This window comes from Onychostruthus taczanowskii, unplaced genomic scaffold, assembly GCF_017590055.1.
Source record: "Onychostruthus taczanowskii isolate IOZ18803 unplaced genomic scaffold, ASM1759005v1 scaffold29, whole genome shotgun sequence".
NCBI classification, from domain to species: domain Eukaryota; kingdom Metazoa; phylum Chordata; class Aves; order Passeriformes; family Passeridae; genus Onychostruthus; species Onychostruthus taczanowskii.
The window spans coordinates 95377-111616 of record NW_024500239.1 but is presented as its reverse complement, the minus strand read 5'-3'; positions in this window follow the sequence as shown (position 1 = coordinate 111616).

Below are 16240 nucleotides of genomic sequence, written 5' to 3'. Positions count from 1 at the left end.
TGCATATATGCTAGGAACATGGTGGACTCTACAAGAAGAATTGAACTAATCTGTAAGCAAACATGGTCTTTAAAGATTGCCTGTGGTAGTGTAGGCTCTTCTTCTTAAAGGGAATTAAGCAAATAGTGGTTATAGTCTTCTAGAATTTTAAGTGTGAACTAATCTTTTCTTATTAATTTGCTTTCTGTTTCATGAATACTTATGCTGTCTCTGCCATGTCTGTGATATATTGATTCATTAGTCTTCCTGGTTAACTCAAAAGGTATCAACAATTGCAGTCTTAGCCAGCCTTCTTACAAGGGAAAGTCCAGGGAAGGTTATGGATAATGTTGTGCAGTTCTATCAGTTTATTTTTTGGACAGGGCATTACCACTGCTTTAGTGGTTGTATGAACTCTGGGTGTACCACCATTGCAACAGCAATGTCATCCGGTACTTTTCAGAAGCCCTTAAGTGAATCAATAATAGCAGTTCTTGCTGTCCTTGGAAGGGATTTGGACAAAGGGGTTAAAAATAAATAGACTAATGGTGAAGTTTAACTGGTCCTCTAAACTATTTGTCACTTAAAATTGCAAGTGAAGAAAGAAGTAAATTTTCAGTGGGAGACGTTTTCCATCAGATGGGCACGTTTTCCATCAGAAAGAAAAAATCCTTTACTGTTTCATTCTATTGTCTAAATGTAATAAAATGGATACCTGATTGATTGTGCTGGGTTTTTTTGTTCTTTTTTTTAAATGAAATGATAAGCAATAAAAAGGTAATACCACTTATCCCACTTATCTCAACATTATTTTTTTCCTTGAACTTGTTTCTGTGTATTCTCAGTTTCTGAGTTCTCATTCCTCAAATTCAGCATTACTGCTCAAATTGTTTGTCCTGTTTCATGAGATCAATAACTCATTATTCTTCTCTTTTTCGTGTACCTATGCCTTGCTGAGAGATCAATTTTTCAAATATGAAATCCGAGTAGCAATGGTTATTGGTGTGTTAAATATGTCAGGTTGGTGGGAAAGATTTTGAGAAGAAAAAGATAATTTCCAGTGTGTGAATATGCTTGGACAGAGCCATTCCTGAATTATTAAACTAGAATATATTTATTAGTTTGATTATGATCAAGCATAAGAAATCCTCTGATGTCATATTGTTTTTCTTTTGAAGCAGATCATATTGTAACTTGATTGTGGAGGAAAAGAAGAGCTAAGCTCGTTCTTCAGGAGTTAAAAAGACTATCTCAAGTTTCCTTACTTATTGCTGCAATATATTGGTTGTGCCTTCCATTTATGCTAATTTGTCTGCAAAATGATGCATGAACACTTAACAAACCCAAATTCAAAAATCTTCATTGAAATAATAGATTGATCCAGGAAGGAGAGGTAGAATAATAAGCCAATCTAAGAAAATTTGTATTTAACTGCCACCTCTGTAGCTAAGTGTTTTGTAACATGTGAAACTGTGGTTTTCAGCTTCTCCTAATTTGCGACCCCTTATGTACATTTTTTTTTTTTTTTACAAAGATGATCAAGTTGATGAGTCTGAAAGCAGTTTTTTTGGTATATAACACTCTCTAAATTCACCCTGAATGGCTGTATGCTGGGAAGTGGCCAAGGGGGAAGGAGTGTTGTGAAAGTACATCGTTGCAGTTGTGATTTACAGTCCTGCCTAAGTACCTGCCCTGTGGTCTTAGGAAAATAAAGTCATGTATGGCTGATCAGTTTTTCAGGGAAAGCAAATGAACATGAAAAATAAAAATCAGAATTTTATTAAGTAAGACTTTAAAAATAGTTAAATGTATGTTTCAAATTTGAGATTAGAGGCAGCAATAATGGTTTACCTGTTATTCCAATGGTGATCTTACTACCCTTTTGGGAAGAATCAACACTTACAAATAGAGCTATGTGGGTAAACCGGAGAAAGAATGAAAATAACTTGGAGATAGTGTTTGTGAATTTTACCTTTTTTCAGACTCGGTTGTATTCATAGGTATAACCATTGGAGATGTTCCAGTCAATAGGCAAAATTACTTAAACAAAAACCTTCCTTTTTTTCTTCCTGTTTTCTGCATTATTATGTGCCATTGTTTCTTTGACTTTTGTAGGAGGAAAATGCAGTATTTAAGAAAGGCAGCTGTGTGAAAAGCTTGGATATATTTCTTGCCTTCTGAATGTGGTATGAAATAGTTGTCTGGCTATTCACTATCTCGTTACTCTGCTCTACCACCTCCAAAGAACAAATCTTGTCCTGTTTTCTCACTAGAAAGAACAGTTTGTGTCTTAGGACTTTAACCTAAAAGATTTACCTTAAGTCTGTTCAACACTTGAGGGTTAATTAGAAGCATTGTCTTGAGTCTCTGGTCCTTTGAGATGTACTTGTCATTGAATATGCAACATCTGAATTTAAAGTTGGGAGGTTTTTTTGTTTGTTGTTTACTGTCAAGGCTGTACCCCCTTAAGCCAGGTAAGTTATTTTCTTTTGTGTGTATTTCTGAGTTGTTTGTAGGGTGTACTCTATATCTTTTGTATAGTTTAGTTGTGAAGGTGCTTTAAAGGACTGGCTTGTATGACATTTTACAACTGATCACTGTTTCTGTGTTTTGTGAAGACAGATTGGGATTAATTCAATCATTTCACTCAGTGAAATGTCATGGTACAGATAGTCTTTCTAACAGCTATACCTTGATTTCAGTGTGTACAGTTACTGGTAGATAGCTCCAACATAACATGCATGAGCCAGTATTGTGCTCTGGTTTAGTTAATGTTGGGGATATTTTTTTGTGATTCTCTGTGCTATTTTTGTTCTTATGTTGTCATTTTATCTCTTGCAGAAAAGAGGAATGCTATACTATCTTACTAATGAGAATGAACAAACATTCATTCTAAAAATTCATAAGACTTTTGGGATTTCCAAGTGTTGTTTTTACAGAACTTGCTACTACATTACTCCTAAATAACAACAGACAACATCTCTGTGAATTACACAACAAAAATGCCAGGTAATATTTTGTTGTTTGGAACAAAAGCTCTCTTCCAAGGTCCACAGCTTTGTTGGATGGTTTGCATTGACTCTTCCAAACAGCTGTAACTTAGCTGTTTTCTGCAAGAACAGGTACCAAACAATCTTAAGGGAAAGCGGCTGTTTACTTATAAAATATATTTCTGGCAATGCATCCAGGCAATGTTTTTTTTTCCATTCAGTACTTCTCTATTAATTTGTATCCATGGATTAAAAAAAAAAAAAAAAAAAAAAAGGCAAAAATCCAGCAGCTGCTTGTATTGTATCAGAGCTGCCAAAAGTCTCAGTTAAACACTCCAGTGTAACGCAGAAATTTCATGATAGTTTATTTAGAAATGCTGTAACATATTTCAACTAGAATCTGAACATCTTTGTATCTTTGCATTAGTCCATCATTAAATATATATAGAGTATTTAATCTGTGAGTGTGTTGGACATTGGAGGTTTCAGACAGCTTCTTCTTTCCCTGTTTTCAATGATCTCTACTTACCTTAAATATTTCAACCCATAGACATAATTGTGAATCCTGTTTTAACATCATATAGTTTTCTATCTTGAACAGTCTTCTACAACATCAAAAATCACTTAGATTGGTGACTCTGCTCCTAGAAAGGGAGAGTAAATCTGTTTTCCCTTATCAATTTTGTTTGTATCTGAGAGCTGGGAGCCATAAGGAATAACTGAGCTCATGCTAGAGAGAGCAATGGTCATTATGGTGGAGAGGAAGAAGAAATTTCTGCCTTTCTTTGGGGAAAGCTTGTTGTGGAGTTGTCTGTGAGAAGCACTGTTCTCTATCACTTTGCAGTATTGGTATCAGTATAGTTTTGGAAAAACTCTCCTCAAGGTAATAATTGACTGCAGGTATGGCACTGCTCCAATTACCCCTGTGACAGGCACAGCAAATAAATTGTATCCCCCTGTCAGTGGCAGTAAGTGAACTCTTAGGATGATGAGAGAATTTGACAAAAGAAAGATTTCTCCTTTTTCTCTGCAGGATGTAATTGTTCCAAATAGATGTAAACATTACCCCCCACTCTAAAGCAGGCCACAGTTCAGAATAGGGTGAAGCTGGGAACCAAAGATAAAATTCACATCAGAGCATTTACAGAAGGTGTCATTTGCTCTCCCAGCTCAACTGAGTCCCAGTGGCTGCTTCAGTGCCCTGCCCTGATATGCAACAGGGATGCAGAGCATCACTGCTACCACAGCACGTGCAGTTGTAAGTTCAGTTCAGAAAGAAACTCTCATGCCAGGATGATTCATGATTATCTAGGAGAAGTGAACAGAAATTCTGGGAGGATTTTTCATTTTGCACAGCCCAAGGACAGGACTTGTCCTCTTTGGTATGCCTTGCATTGAGCATTTTAAATTTAGCTGTCGAAGTTGAATGCTTTTTAGGGTGCATTTTAAAGAACAAACTTTAAAGTTCAATCAGTGCCTGGCAAACACAGAAACTGCAGCCTTCTCTGAATGTTTTCTTTGAAATTTTGTGATGTTTTCAGTAATGTATACTTGTTTCCTAAAATTTCGAGACAAAAATTCATCCACCTTGCTTTTCTTTGTGTGTGGCAGTTTGTTTGGTTTCTTGTTTTTCTTCCTATGTTTATTTGTTGTTTTTCTCCTTCCTCAAGAAATAAAATTGTTTTGATGGTGGAAAAAATCATAGACTCATAGAATAGCTTGGGTTGAAAGGGACATTAATGATCATTTAGCTCCAAACCCCCTTTCATAGGCAGAGATGCCGCCCACAAGAGTAAGTTACTCAGGGCCCTTTCCAACTTGGCTTTGAACACTTCCAGGGATAGGGTATCCAGTGTTTCTCTTGGCAACCTGTTCTGTTACCATCACTGCCATTTTAGTGATGATTCTGAACTAAACTGGACTGCTCCTTAGGTAATATAAATTTTTATATATGTGAATTTATTAGCCCTCTGTTCCTAAGTTCAACTTGTGTTCTCTAACTACTTGTAAGACTTTTTTTTTTAAAGTACTCTTCCCAGTGCCACAGCTGCATCTTCAAACCCTTTAAAAAGCATTCAAGGCATCCTTGTAAATAACTGTACCTGACTGTATTTGATCACATTTTTCTCCTGAGACATTATTCAGAGAAGTGCGGAAATACTTCTTCCAGGTAGCTCTCCTGAGGGCCAGTACTCTGTCATGCAGATTTAGACTGTTTGAGCAATGTTTTTTTCTGTATTCCAGGTATCCTCTGTGTAGACAAGCAGAAAATACATGTGTATTCACTCTTTAAATTCACTAATTTACCTCTTAAGTGTTTAAACACACCTGATGGAATTTTACCATCTCAAAAAGAACAGAGTAAGTTTTTTCTACTTGGTAATTTTTTGAGTTTTGAGGATATTTTTTCTCCTTTTGTAGTAGACCAGAATTATTTGTTCAAATGTGTTTGTTTTAACCAGTTTGTTTTGGAAGTTGGGCAAAGTGATGGTGAGAAGGGAAAACAGAACATAGGGGTGGATACCTAATATGCGAACATACTGAAACTCACTATTTCTTAAGGACCAGAACAACACTGTGGTTATATGACAAAATGTTTCTGAACATTTATAACTGTACCACCGATAGTTGAGAAAATCTTGTTAGATAATTTAGTTTACTGAGCACTTGAAAGCATAAGGACTCAGCTTACACTTTGTAACTTGATATCTGGAGCCAAGAAAGCAAAGTGTGTTGACATTTCCCTTTCTTATCATCCTGTAATTTTCTAATCCCTGGAAAAGATTGACTGTCCAATTTAGGCTCTTTGAGATACTTCTGAAGAGAAGTGTGTCGGTTTTCAAAAGGTGTGATTGCCCAGATCTTAAATATTAAAAAGCCCAATGCCTCTGGAAATGAAAGTCCTTTTGGATAAAAGAAATGGATTATCAGGGAGTGTTATCAATGTGATGCATTTATTTTTAGAAAACATGATGTTTGCTTCCAGCAATGTGCAGTTATGGGCTCAGTACTAATAAATCTTTTCTATTATATATAAGGGAGGTTATTTGGTTTAGTGACAAATAGATTTCATCAGATTCTTGCCTTTTGCTTTTGTCAGATCTGTGCTGTCCAAGTGGAAGGCATTGGGGATGCACTTGCCAAAATATGACTGCAGATGCTTTTGCAAATTAAGTTTTCCCAAAGTAATGTAACAGCATGAATCTGCTCATAAAAGTATTGCAGGAAAAAAAAATAGAACTTTATTCAAGTATGTGTACCAATAAAATGTGTCATAAAAGATGATAATTTTGACTTTTATATTGACATAAATCACTTACTGGTGAGCAGTACCTTTTTGTGAAAGTGGCATCATAAGAGCAGGCAATAACCGATGGGAAAGGTCATTTGATAAACCAATAACTTCAAGCATCTGTTTATTATTGACATTCTTCTTTTCTTTCTCAGAAAACAATTTTTTTTCTGTCACTCTCAAATTTCCATATAAATTGCTAAGAGTAGCCAAATACCTTGGCTTCAGGACCTGAAGGAATTCCTCCCCTTTCTGTCTGCAGTTTCCAGATCCTGTAAGGCAGACAATGTGCTTCCAGTTCACACCCACATCAATACAAACAAATTTTTGTATGGAGATTAACGCAGGCAGAAATCACATTTGGGGACATACATCCCCACAAAACATGCATCTACTGGCCTCTTCGGAATCTTCTCTTCAACTAATTCATTTTAATGTGTGCTCATGGAACACACACATGCACACATGTATTCTCACTCAACTCATAAGACTGGCATTATTAATAGGGTTATTTGGGCACTGATGATCTTGGAAAAGATGCTGATCTGTCTCCCAAAAGATCTCCTACTTTTCCCTCAATTAGCAACTAAATTTTGGACATTCCTTGCACATCTTCCCCTTCAACCATCTGTGGAAGCCATCTATCTCTTAATGTGCTTTCAGGAGCATGTAAGCTGCTTGATGTTATCCATTTATGTCCACCAATTTCTTAGGTCACTTCACGTAGTTTCCCATACTAGGTAACTAAGTTACCTAACTTGGTTCGGTTAGGTAACTTGAGAGAGTGACTAGTATTCTGCCTCCAGCCTCAAGATTTTTTCTGTCTCCTTATGTCCCCACTTCATTTTATGATACTAAAAGTTTTGGCTTAATTCCAGGCAGTTGTTGAACATCTCCCATGTAAGTCTATCTGATCTGCACTTTAATGCACCAAGTAAATACCATCTTCATGTTGTGGTTTAGGAATGATACCCCTAAATGCAGTGCTCCTGCTGAGTGTCCCAAACCACACACTGATCTCACACCACCTCACCCCTGCCTTCCCTTTCTCCCTCCCACTGCAGGGGAATGGACTTGAGAATTGGAGGCACAAATGGTGAAGATTACAGGTTGAGAGAAGAACACTTCACTGGAAACAGCCATGAGATAAGGAAAGGGACAGTAACAGTCACAATATTAATAATAAAAGTGTACAAAAGAGAGGGTAATTCACATGCAAAAATGCTCACCATGGACCCCGAGACAATGAACAATGGTAGACAGCCACTATCCTGCACTTCCAGGCATGAGGCACCCACAACTTCTCCAGGCAACCTGTTCCAGTGTCTCACCACTCTCAGACTAAAGAATTTTTTCCTGATAACTGATCTAAACCTACTCTTTTCCATACTGAAATCAGTCCCCCTTGTCCTGTCACTACATGCCTTTGTAAGCAGTCCCTCTTGACCTTTCTTTTAGGATCTCTTTAGGTAGGGGAAGGCTGCAATTAGGTCACCTAATTAGGTTGCCTTCACTTCTCCAGGCTGAACCCAATTCTCTCAGCCTTTCCTCATAGGACAGGTGCTTCATCCCTCCCACTTGGTGGTCTCCTCTGGGCTTGCTCAAACAAAACCATGTCCTTCCTGTGCTGGGGCCCCCAGAGCTGGATGCAGCACTCCAGTTGGGGTCTCACCAGAGCAGAGCACAAGGACAGAATCCCCTCCCTGGGTCTGCTGGCCATGCTGCTTTGGATGCAGCCCAGGACATGTTTGGATTCTGGGCTGTGAGTGCCCATAACTGGATCATGTCCAGCCTCTCAACCACCAGCACCCCCAAGGCCTTCTGGGCTGCTCTTCATCTGTTCATCCCCCAGCCTGTGTTGATACCGGGGATTGCTCTGACCCAGGTGCAGCACCTTGAACTTGGCCTGGTTAGACCATATGAGATACCTATTGGTTCACTTTTTGAGTTTGTCCAATTCTCTCTGGATAGCATGCCATCCTACAGGAGTGACAACCATACCCTTCAGCTTCCTGTCATCTTCAGATTTTCTGGAGGTGCATTCAATCCCTTTGTCTACATCATTGAAGAGATCATCATGTCTACATAATGAAGAGATAAATAATATTGGTCTCAATCCAGACCCCTGAAGGACACTGTTTGTCACCCTTATCCATGGATAAGGACTCTTGGATAAGAGTCCTTATCCATGGGACTCTGAACCATTGACCACTACCCTCTGGACATGACTGTCCAGCCACTTCCTTCTCCATCTAAAAGTCCATCCATCAAGCACATTTCTCTTTAATTTAGGGAGAGGGATGTTGTGAGGGACCATGTCAAATGCTTTATAGAAGTTCAGGTAAATGACAGCTGTCCCTGTTCACTAGTCCATGGATGTAGTTACTGTCACAGAAAGCCACTGGACTGGTCAGGCAGGACTTGCCCTTGGTGAAGCTGTACTGTCTTTTCAATTACAGCATTGGAACAGATTCTTTGGATAACATTTCTTGGTATAATGTTGAATATTGTCACTTCAGGTTTACTTTATGGAGTCTAGATTTCAGGGGGAGAATTATTTTTTATGGTGAGAAATCCAGGTGGTTCTAAACCAAGTGCCATTTAGGCCATAATATTGTTCTGCTTCATATATCACAAAGCTCAACTAAGCAGAACACAAATTAAGAAAATTAGTATCAGAGGAAATCATGGAATTTTTGACACTTCTCTTTTGGTTGTGAAGCAAAGGCTGAGGAAGGAGGATTGAGAGAGAACAATTGGAGTAAATAGTCAAGAATTCAGTATTTTGTTTAAAAATAGTACATAATTATGTATTTATTCTAAAAATATGAAAAATCTACATGACATTTAGTAAGTAAGCAAATTTCTTTCAACAGATGTGAGGATGCTCTTCATCTTAATTGTGTAGCATTGTGTGATATTGCTTGGCATTCAATATCTTCCTGTAATTATTATTGAGATTTGTACTTCCTTGCTTGTTTAGAGAAATTCTCTGGTTTATTTGTAAAACTTACTTATATTCTCTAGATCTTTTTAATGGCCGTACATATTTTCATGTAAGCTTTCAGTATGATATAAGAGAAACTGCTTCTGAGGATTCAGTTTTCCTTTTTTTTTTTAATTTTTATATTCTGGATTTTGAAAATCCCCTCTGATCTATTCCTGGGATTATGAATACTGCACAAAAAAGTGTGATGCAGAAATGTTATCCTGATGGAGAATACACCATTTCCTCAGATTTTAAAAAGAGCATTTATTTTTCAGTATAGCTATTAATTTCCACAGATATCTATTCAGGAGCAGGTGCTTTCTGTCGCTCTCTGTCATCTACTTCCCTAAACTCAATTGTATGAAACTACCAGAGAGATAGAGAAAGAAAATACTGTTTCAAATATCTTTTCAGCAGCAAAGAGGTATGAGTCAAAACCTTCTCTGAGTTGGCTTTAATTTAGAGTTGTTTAATTATTTTTAGCTAGTTTTTTTGAGGTTGGAGATAAAAAAAATTACACAAGTATTACCAATGAACTTAAGTTAGACTTTACTCAGTTTCTAGCACAAATAGTTCCTTCATAGGCCATTTCCTTTCAAATTATACATTAACAGAAAAACAACAACTAGAATGTTTTTTCACTCTTAATGAGGTTAAAAAAAAATGTGCACAGATTTTGACACTAATTATATGTTTCTAGCACTTTAGTTTTCAACATCTTAATTTTTTCAATTCGAGTATAACAGTTCTTTTAAGGCTTTACTTCCACTTTGTGATCTTTTTTGAAATATTGTTGACTTGTGAAAGTTGGGTACATGATATAATAATGAAAACTCTTTCAATATTAAATAAGTATATATAGTCAAACTTGGTACTCACTTCATGTAACTTTGTCTACTTCTAAGTACTAAAATACAACATGAAACTGTAGATTCACAGAAGAATGATTTTGGTTGTGTTTCCTAACATGTAAGTACAGGTTAGTTTCGGCATTGATTAAATGGATTACCTAGAAATTCTAAACTTTTTTTTTTATACTCCATATCTAAGTGCTTATGTTACAGGAGGTTATGGAAGATCCAGAAGTAATGAACATATGTTTTAGAGAAATATGTCACTTTTCATAACATGAACAAGGCTTTATTTTTATAGGGTGGAGAAAATTTCTGCCTCTAGAGGGATAAATAATTAATTTTAATGGTTCTAAGAATATTTAGATGCAAGGATCCAGTACATAACCTCTAATCTCCATCAAATCAATGCAAACTGACCACTAAGAAGTGCCAGGTTCCTATGGGACAGAGATGAAATGCTGCAATATGAACATGTTATTTCATTTGGTGGAAAAATGTCAATCTTCCTCATTCCAGAGGGACCACTGTACTTCTCAGTAGTCATGAATGTATAAAACATGGGAATATTCATATTCATTATTTAGGAAAAGAATGTTCATTGCATTATGGGGAAATCTGAGTTATATCCATTTGTGGATCAAGATAGGCACATCCTTGATGATTTTTTTCAGGACATATATTTTTGAGAGAGCAACCCATTAAAGCAACCTTTGTGTAGTATTGCAGAACTTATCTGTATTTGTGGAAATATAGACATTAATAAGTTAAGATTTCCATTTACACTTTTAAGTAGGTGTGGTGGGTTTCCCTGGCTGGATGCCAGGTGCCTACCAAAGTTGCCTTTTCTCTCCCTTCTTCAGCTGGACAGGAGAGAGAAAATATAATCAAAGATCCATGGGTTGAGACAAGGACCAGGAGAGATCAATCACCTGTTAACACCATGAGCAAAACAGACTGGACTTGGGCAGATTAGTTTAATTTATTGCCAATCAAATTAGAGTAGGGTAATGAGAAATAAAACACCTTCACCTCACCTCTCCCTTCTACTGGGCTAAAATTGATTCTTGATTTTCTCTACCTCCTCCATCTCAGTGATGCAGAGGGACCGGGAATGGGGACTGTGTTGATATGTTGTTTCTGAGTCCTAATGGACAAGGAGCTGAAGCCATAATGCTCCCTTGTAGCAAAGAAGGCCAGAAGCAGGTCAGGGGAGGTGATCCTTCCCATCTCTTCAGCCTGAGAAGGCTCAGGGGGAATTTAGCATGTATGAATACCTGATGGGAGGGAACGAAGATGGAGGCAGTCTCATTTCATCAATGCCAGTGACGGGACAAGAGGCAATGGGTAAAAATGCATGTATACAAAGTTTCACCTGAACAGAAGAGAACACTGTTCTGCTGTGAGGTGAGTCAAGCAGAGTGACAGGTTGTGCAGAGAGGTTGTGGAATCTCCATCTTGGACATACTCAGGAGTCAGTTGGACAAAGCTCTGGACAATACACCCAAGCCGTCTCCCCTTGAGCAGGAGTTTAGGACTATATAATTTTGGGAGGTAACTTTCTAACCTCAATGATTCAGTGATTTTGATATCCCTGATCATAGTCATCACAATTGTTTTTATTTACTTTTACCCAGTGCATCTTGAATTGTTCAATCAAGACACGCATTTAAAAGTTTGGTTTTTTTATTTGATGAGAAATATTTTATTATTAAGCAACAGAACTCATCTGGAATTTGCAAACCAATTCACAAGAGAAATGCTTATTCTTTTTTTCTGTTACATGCAGTGTTCTGAAAATGTAAATGATTTCTACACTCTTCTTTGGAGGACTTCAGTAGAGGTGTTTCATCGACTAGAGTAAGGTATCTAGAAAAATTAAGGTGCATTCGTTCTCTGAATTTGTTATGTTATTTACATGTCAAAATGTAGATTGGGTACCTACATGAAAAATGCATGCAGTAGCTTGAACATTTTTCTGGCTTTCATGCTTTCTTGCATGAAAACTAAAAAAGAAAAAGAAATTAGATGACACCTCATATTCCTTCTTAAGAAGAAACAACATTAAGCAAAAAATTTGTAAAGTGCAAAACATTTCTACAAAGATGGGGAGTTGATCTTATTTCTTGTCCATTCGGAAATCATAGGTTTAATTCATTGGGCAGACAGGATGGATTCCAGCCAAAAGGTAGAAATTTTGGTTCAGCCTGGCTTTGCTATTTATGTATTTAGCATTTCAAAAGATCCTGGAGACTTCCACATATTCCTTTTGTAGATTTGTGTCCAAGAGGTAATTCCAAGTTGCCAACACCAGCCACCTTGAAGGCAGATGTCATCAGTAACCCCTTTGGTTCTTTAAGATAGCTCATTCTCTTGCTACATGTGGAATTCCAAATCAACAGATATGGCCACTTTGGAATATGTGCAAGAGGAGCTGATGAAGCAGTGAAACTATAGGTGTAAGCTTTATGAATGGCATCAGTTTACAGCCTCTAGATCTGCCACTGAGGAAGATAAAGAAGTTTAATTTTTCTTTTTTGAGTACACAGACTCTTTCATTTTCATATCCTTATTTCTAGAAGCCCACAAATCCATGCAGGTGACTTCTTGTAGGTCAGCAAAAAAAAAAAAAAAACAAAAAAAACAAAAAACAAAAAAACCCAAACTTTCACTGGAGATTACTCAAAAAGCTGATTGCTAATTTTCAAGGTGACAGATATTTTAATGCTGAATAGAGAGTAGGTGTTCTTAGAGGAGAAATATAAATCACAGGAATACTATTGTTTAAAAAGGACTAAAAGAAACAAGAATATTTCCTGAGAAATCTATTGGTCAAGAAGGATCTATTAGTTGAACACCCACCTTATTTTCTAAGATTTAGCCTAATTAAAATGGACATTGAGCAATTAAAACTTTTCCAATTGTGTTTTAGTTTTGGATCACTATATTCTAGGTATGTGAGTCATAAGCAGTATTTCTTCAACCCAATTACCAATTAATTGGCAATAAATGTAGCTACAGGGTGACAGAGACTTTCTGAGGGGACAGGAGGCTTTTCTGAAAAAATAAGCACCTAGTGAGAAACACATGAAGAATATGGTACTTCATTACTGTTACTGCAGTTAATATTGATGTTTTAATTGGTTGTATTAATAGCTGAACTGTAGGACACTTATTTCAGGGTCTAATTTTACTTGCAGTTATAGTGAATAAGACAGTTCTTGAAAGTGGTTTTTAGCTGAAGGCTTCAAAGTAGACACCTTGATGCCATGTAAGTGGATCAACAGGACAATCACTGCACAGAATTTAGCATTAAGTCCCTTCTCTCCAGCTATGTGAAATGAACTATTATACAATAGTGTTTGGCTGCTCTCTCTAAATGGAAATAGGTTTCTCAGTATTTGCATGGTTTAAGCAAAATGATGAAACTCAGTTTTGCATAGAGCTCATGCCTTTTCAGAGGTAAAATAAAAACCGAAGGAAACAAAAGAAAAACAGAAGTGTATAGAAAAGTAAAGCCTCAGGGAAATAATATTTCACTAGCAGATAATATGCCTAAAATTGTCACAAAAGTTTTCAAAGTAAAATGCATTTACTATTAATAAGGTAATTTCATTAGCAAAATTCATTAGCAGTAATTGCTGTGTACTGTGTTTTTTGGTTGAAGTATATAATGACTGTCTTACTGTTGATTTGTCAATATATGACTGTATAGGTCTTGTCTAGCAAATGAATTTAAGATTACCTTGGTTGGGGCATGGTGCTAATAACACCAGGGTTGTGAATTTGATCCCTGTGTAGGACATTCACTTGAGTTGCACTCAACGATCCTTGTGGTGAGCCCCTTCCAACTCAGAAGAGTCTGTGAAAATTGGCATGATTACTCTCTGTATGTTTTATATTTCAGCATAGCATTTAGATATTTGCAAGCAGCTTTTTTGGTGGTTGTATTTTTGCCTTTTTTTTTTTTTTTTTTTTTTTTTTTTGCAAAATGTCCTGCCCATCCAGATGCATATGGATGTGTGCATATTTTGTGTATGCAAAAAACCTATTTTGTATGGTAAATACAGTACCCATTGTTAGGCCCTCAGAATTTCAGGCTTTCATATTTGAGCAGCCTGCTTTTCATAACAAGCCTTTGGTTTTCTGAAATAAGGTATACTTTGTTCGGAGTGGCATTAGTTGCAAATATGTTTTCAGAAAAAGCTTAAAATTTGTGAAACCATGACATTGACTCAGAGGGCTTAAATTCTCCTTCTTTCTACTCTGACATGATGTTGACTTTTCTTGTGATTTGCTGTCTTAAAGAAAACTACTCTGACATGATGTTGACTTTTCTTGTGATTTGCTGTCTTAAAGAATCTTGTATCTTGTATCTTGTCCTTTAGAATTGCTGTGATGGTGCAGGTACAGAATTTCTAGAAGTATGTTGTGATGGTTGCAATTTAACATCTTTAGACTTATTCACCTTAACTTTTGTAGTCCTGCCTAAAAAGGTGATATTAGTACTTGGCTGCATTTAATTCTGATTTTGAAATATTAAAGGAAATGGAAACGAAATGAATGGAAAGGCTCTGTATTAAAATTGACATTTTAATACACAGCCCCTGAACTGGAGACATTGCAAACATTAGAGGCAAAGCTCAGTATTCTCTGTTTCATGTAGGTAGGAAGAGATAATAGTGAGAAGATGTTTCTCCATAAAGCCATACTGGGTGCCCACATTGCCTGTGAATCTTAATATTTCAAGAAAATGTTGCTTTTAAAAAATCAAAAAATTGGCTTTTAAATCAGAAATATTGAATTAATTGTTAGTATCTTCCTTATGTGTCCAATGCTCTCAGTGTTTGATCTTTCTGCATGATTGCGATAAAACTGAGATATAATTGTGGAGATGTAAGAAAATCCCTCATTTTTAAAACAAACATTTTTTCATTGAAAAATTTCAAAAAGAAGAAACTTTCAGCATAGCTGAGAAATTCAAAGTCATGCACCAGTATGGTTTTAAATGCATGTGTAACACTTGGAAATGGGAACCTGAAATGTAGAAATTGTTTGCCTTCTGTTCCTCCACAAGATTTTGTATAGATTGAATTAATGTTGTTACTGAATTTACTTTGTAGTTCTTACTCGTTTAGTAGTGAGAAGTGTTATGTGCAATCTGGGCAGCATATGTACTTCAGTGTCTTAGTTTAAGCTGTAATAGAGTAGAATCTCTTTGATCCCCACCAAGGGGGTCAGCAGCGTGCAAATGGACATAAGGACATTATATTCATTTATTCATAGAAGTGAAGGTCAGTAAAGAAGGAGTCAAGTCCCAGATGGGAAGAGAATGAGGAGATACCTTCATCTTGGTCTGAAATCCTCTTGTAAAGCTATTGAAAATATACAATTGATACATCAGACTCTTTTTCCCTGTAACTCATTGAAAGTATGCAGACATGAAGTGTTCAAATTTGTAGATATGAGCAAAGTCATCTATGCTAAAGGAAGCAGATGTTGAAGTAGCTGTGATCCCATGAGAAGTTTGAACAGAGAGAGAGGGAGTGATAAAGACCCTTTTCCCCCAGTGAAAGACAAAGAAAAGTTCTATTCCCAGAGATGAAGATCTCAAAAAGAGATAAAGAGAACCTTTGCTCTTGAAGAGCTCATCCTTAAAATAGTACCCCATAAGTTGCCATGGCCCATAAACACAGCTGTGGGAAGGCTGTGAAAAGGACTTCACAATTGCAGATTCCTGGGTTGCTGCTATTCATGGAAATGGAAAGCGATGAGAGAACTGTTTTCTTGTGAAAAAGTCTCCATAAAATGTCAAGAGGAACTCCTCTCCCTTAGTGAGCTAAAGAAAGACTGTTCTAGAGGTGATAAACTGACTGAATTGTTTCTGCACATTGGTAGTGGGAAAGAAAAAGTAGTGGGAGGAGAAGTGTTCTAAAAGTTTTATTATGGTTCTTATTCTTTATTTTACTGTTAATAAACTTTTCTGTGTACCCTTTTTAAGTTTTGAGCCTATTTACCTTCCTTCTAATTCTATCTCACAGCAAGAAATCAGTACGTATATTTTAGTGAGTGCACTGGCATTTAATCAACACTAGACCCACCACACTGAGAATGTAGTGAAGGATTAAGTTCATTGGAT